Below are 5,466 nucleotides of genomic sequence, written 5' to 3'. Positions count from 1 at the left end.
TCTTCCTGGTGCCGAGGCAGAAACCTTTCCTGTGTCAGGCAGAAATGGCCATTTAGGGGTGGATATTCAAGGGAATATGACTGAGAGATTTATTTCTGACAGAAGTGATGCTGGAAAAGGGTATTTATCTTCCGTGGTTGAGGGATAGGTGATTGTCATGTTCTATCTTTGGCGGACAAAAAAATATGACAGCCATAAGTACTATGAAAGCTAATCAGGCCCTTTGTGGGATTAGCTAAAGTTTTCTCCTGTGAAAAAAAAAACACAGTGTCTTTAAGTCCAAGTGAAACCGGAGCTGAGCTATGAATCTGTTCAGGGATTTGACCAAAAGATAAGAACAGACAAGCAAGAGGGAAAGCCAACCAATGATGAAAGGCTATGGGGATTTTAGTGCATGGCAAAGTTTGTTATAGGACACAAATTCTTGAAACAAGCAGATTCCAGGGCAAGAGAATAAAGAAGGGAAAGAATATGAAAGATTTGGTAGTAGCTACACATCTAAATGTTAATTTCTAAGATAATTTATTTTATTTTATTTTTTTGATCAGCCAAGCATATTTAATACAAAAACCTTTTAATATACAAACTGTAATCAACAGCATCCACGTAGCAGCAAAGGGATGGGGAACATGGCTAAGGAAGGTGGTTTTCAGGGTCCCTACTGTTTCCCATGCCTGCAATCACTCCGTAGCCTGTGAGAGCATAAGGTCTTAGCAGAAGGCAAAGGCAGCCAGATGCCCTGATGCCAAAACAGACAAAGCCTGGTCAGCTGCTCCAACAGTGGCAGCCTCCAGCAAAATCCAGATCCAGTTAGGAGGTAACAAGGAGATGGTTGTGACTGAGAGGAGAATCAACCATTATTCCTCAGCATCCAGCTGATCACACTTGTGAACAGTTTTCCAGTGGCTGCTGGATTGAAAAGACCTAAAAATTGTTCTGGGAAAAGGACAGAAATTGTGTCCGACTCTACTTTCTAACTCAGATTCCTTGACTCCAGAAAGCTGGGTGGATCTACTCAAATGTTTGGGAAGGGAAATGGCAGAGCCTTTGGTCCAACAGGGCTGGAACCACTGATCAAGAAAGCCTCAAGGAAAACCAGGGGGGTCTGTGGGAAGAGCTCTGGGTCAATGGTACTTACATGGGAGTCTGGTGACACAATGGCTTATGTGTGGAAGAGAGAAAGGACACAAGTTAGAGAGAATTAAGAACTAAAGCACCTGCTTTTTATAGGCGGGGGCAGTAAAGGTGAGAGAATCTTTCTAGGCTGAGGTTGGGAGAGACCTGAGGCCCATTCTTTCCTCAGGCATCAATTTGATAGGCCTGAATATAGTTGATGGTCCCAAAGTCTTCCAGGTGGCCCCCAGAGGACTCTCTGAGAGGCCTAACTGCCCCCTCCAGATGTGTTGGGAGACTGGCCATAGTCCTAGCTAGCCCCAGGTAGGGCCTGGAGTCCCCCAGTTAAGACCTCAGTTAGATGCAGTCCATGGAGTTCTCTGGGAGGAGGCCAGGGACGCAGCCAGGGAGCCCCAAGCCCTTGATAGGGGTACAGTTGATGGAGAGGCTGCAGCTTAGGGCAGAGTCCTGGTTCTCTATGGCCTCCAGCCTGTCCGTGTTGTTGTCCCAGGTGATGTGGAAATGGGTCACTCAGGGATTCGAGGCCAAGATGTTCCATTGGAGCTGAGAGAAGTCTGGCTTTGGGGGTGGGTTCTTCTGCAACTCTGGGTCGGGGTACTCATTGTTGACGTAGTAGCCCACACGGATGAACTCCTGCCCATGATAGGTGCAGGTGATGAGGACCACGGTCACACCAATGGCGTCGCTCTCAGGGATGAGGGATGGGTTGGGAGCATCGGCCTGAAAGACGAACATGTGTCTCCCTGCTGGGATAGGGCCGACCAGCACTGAGTCTAGGATTTGATCAAACTCCTCATTCTCAGCTGAGCCAACATAAATTACCTTCCACTCTAGGTCGTCCGCCAGAGCCTCATTGCACTCGAAGCTGATCTCAAACAGGAAAGGGCTGTGGAAAGGGCTCGGATTCTCTAGCACTGCCACGTTCAGCACCGATATCTTGGCCATTGCCTCTCCAGCCGGGATTGAAGCCGAGGCTGGGTCTGAGCCCACGCCTGGATCCTGTAGGATCAGCTGGACAGCGTTGCCCACAGAGCCTTTCGCCGTCTCTGTCCATAGACTCAGTTTCTAAGATAATTTAGATCTTTCTATGATTTCCAACCTTAGGCCCTAAATTATCCAAGTCAATATATTCTGTAAATGTTTAACTCTACTAGTGAATTCCCTTTTATTTAAAACTAGAGGCCTGATGCTTGAAATTCATGGACAGAGGGGTGTCCCTCAGCTCGGCCTGCACCCTCTCCAATCTAGGACCCCTTGGGGGATGTCCGACTGCCAGCAGTTGGGCATCCCACTCTCAATCCAAGACCACTGGCTCCTAGCCTCTCACCTGCCTGCCTGCCTAATGCCCCCAACTGCCCTCCCGTGCCAGCCTGATCTCACCCCTAACTGACCTCCCCTGCTGGCCTAATCACCCCTAACTACCTCTGACTCGGCCCCCACCACCATGGCTTTGTCCGGAAGGAAGTCGGATGTCTGGAAGATGGCAGGTCCACCCGGTCTAATTAGCATATTACCCTTATATTAGTATAGATGTACAATTGAAGGAGAAATAGAGGTCATTGATTAACCCTTTTTTATATTTTTTATTTTTTATTTTTGTTATTGAATAAGCTATTACATATGTGTCCTTATCTCCCCTTTTGTTCCCCCACCCCCCTTCTCATGCCCTCACCCCCCTAGTGTCTGTATCCATTGGTTATGCTTATATACATGCATACAAGTCCTTTGGTTGATCTTTTCCCCTTCCCCTCACCCTCTCCTACCTTTCCTCTGAGGTTTGACAGTCTGATCGATGCTTCTATGAACATAGTGGTGCATATATCCTTTCTGATTGGTGTTTCTAGTTTCTTGGGATATATTCCTAGAAGTTGGATCACTGGGTCAAATGGGAGTTCCATTTTTAGTTTTTTGAGGAAACTCCATACAGTTCTCCACAGTGGCTGCACCAGTCTGCATTTCCACCAGCTGTGCATGAGGATTCCTTTTCCTCCTCATCCTCGCCAGCACTTGTCATTTGTTGATTAAGCTTTTTTACTCCAACATTTGATCTCTGATTACTGAACTAACATCAAGAGCCTCATCCTTTTTTTTTTTTATTTTTATTGAATCTTCCCTTACTCGCTTTCTGGGCCACTTTACAAGGTCCTTTTGGTGAGGGCTGTTTCTTGGGGTTCTTTGTTTGCCTCTAAGCACTAACTTCCTGTCTGACCTTGGGCATGTCTTAGCTTCTCTGTGCCTCAGTTTCCCTGTTTCTAAAATAAAAATAATACTAATACCTTCCTCACTGTTTATCTGTATGTGGAATGTCATGATCTTCACAACACATAAAGCATACTGAGCAGGGAATGGCACAATAAATGTGCTGGATCCACACAACTGGGGCCTAACCTTGCTATATTCTACTGCTGTAACAAAGGAGAGTGAAACAAAGAGATCCTTTTTGAAAACTTTACTTGTGTATATGTGCTTAAGTAATTGAGAAGCATTCATGTCCTTATCATGTAATGGTGCACTTTTTGTCTGCTTATTCATTTTCTTTAAATTGCTTTATGAATGGCAATTCTCCCTAAAGAAATAGGGCCCTGATGTCAGGATCTCTGTGAGGAATTTGTTTTGTATTCTTTAATGTCACTCAACAATATTGATAACACTTGGCAGTTTTCAAAGCTCTTTCAAAGACATCTCAGTCACTCTATAAGGCAATTCTGTATAGTACATTTTGTAATTCTGCCTTTACAGGTGAAAGAACTGGGGTTCAAGGAGGTGATTTATTTAGCATCCCTGGATGAGAGTGAGGGGTAAGAGGCAGATCTCTGTTAAGAACCTACAACTTCCTTTCCCCCACCCCTTTTTATAGCTGCACTAGAGGCCCGGTGCATGAAATTTGTGCAGGGTGGGGGGGAGGCTCCTTTAGCCCAGCCTGCACCCTCTCCATTCCAGGACCCCTCGGGGGATGTCCAACTTCTTGTTTAGGCCTGGTCCTGGGGATGGGGCCTCAACTGGCAGTCAGATGTCCCTCTTACAATCCAGGACTGCTGACTCCTAACTGCTCACCTGCCTGCCTGCCTGATCGCCCCTAACTGCCCACCGCCACCCCCGCCAGCCTGGTCACCCCTTACTGCCCCCCTGCCAGCCTGGTCGCCCCTAACTGTCCTCCCCTGTCGGCCTGGTTGCCCCCAACTGCCCTTCCTTGCAGGCCTGGTTGCCCCTAACTGCCCTCCCGTGCTGGTCTGGTCACCCCCAACTGCCCTCCCTTGCAGGTCTGCCCCCCCCAACTGCCCTCCCCTGCTGGCCCAATTGCCCCCAACTGCCCTCCCCTGCTGGCCATCTTGTGGCCAGATTGGGGCAGCCATTTGTTACCACATGGGGGCAGTCATCTTGTGAAAGGGTGTGATGGCCAATTTGCATATTACCTCTTTATTATATAGGATTAGCTTCTTATAAGTATTTGGAGGTCCTTTACTACTTTGGAAAAGCAAAGTGGAAGAGAAGAAATATGCTGTGAAATGTCAGAGAAAAGAAGGCTTAATTCTAAAATGGAGAAGCACAGAAGCTGGGATAAAAAGGTATGAAGAGGGCACCGAAGAACAATTTTTTCATGACTGAATTTCTATGAAAACCTTTTTATGACAAAAAGAAATGGGGGGGGGGGGACCAAGATGGCGGCATAGATAAACACCGGAGTTAGCGGCCTCAAACAACCACTTCAAAAATACAAATAAAAGACAGAACGGACATCTCCCAGAACCACAGGAAGACTGGATGAGGGGAAATTCTTCAACTAGAAGGAAAGAGAACAGCATACGAGACTCAGAGGAGGCACAGTGTGGAAAATACAAAGGTGCAGAGGTACGCTTGGAGTGGGCTGGTAGCTGAGGGTGCGGTTGTTGTTTTCAATCGGGAGGGAGTCTCAGATTCTGAGCTCCAGTTCTGGGAGAGTCTCTGGGGACCCAGACTCAAACGGGAGAAACAGGACTGTCTGGCATCGGTCAGAACGCGAGGGCAGCTTTCTCTCCGAGGTTTGCAGCGGTTGCTGGGACTCTGAGAGGCAGAGCCTCTGGGAACGGGACTGAGAGCAGCCATAACTGCTCCCTCCACCCACCCGTGCGACCCGCCCCGCCCCAGCCCTGCACAGAGCCATTTGCCGATAGCCTCAGGCAAACGGTAGATTAGCACCGCCCTAGAGACCCAGCACAAAAGCTCTCCCACTGCAGACACAGCTGACTCTCATCGCCAGTTAGCCTGGAGGTCAAATCACCCCCGACAACAATCAAGGCTTAACTACACCAAGACTGCACACAAAGACCACTAGGGGGGGCACACAGACAGCAT

At 48.0% G+C, this 5,466-nt stretch overlaps 1 pseudogene; it reads right to left on the bottom strand.

Moving 5' to 3' along the window:
* Nucleotides 1-1,201: 1,201 nt before the first annotated feature.
* LOC102770602 lies at nucleotides 1,202-2,079 on the bottom strand (annotated as a pseudogene).
* Between the last annotated feature and the right edge of the window lie 3,387 nt (nucleotides 2,080-5,466).

This window comes from Myotis davidii, unplaced genomic scaffold (assembly GCF_000327345.1).
Source record: "Myotis davidii unplaced genomic scaffold, ASM32734v1 scaffold466, whole genome shotgun sequence".
Lineage (NCBI taxonomy): Eukaryota > Metazoa > Chordata > Mammalia > Chiroptera > Vespertilionidae > Myotis > Myotis davidii.
Note: the sequence above shows the minus strand (reverse complement) of the source record. Positions and strands in the feature narration are given on the sequence as shown.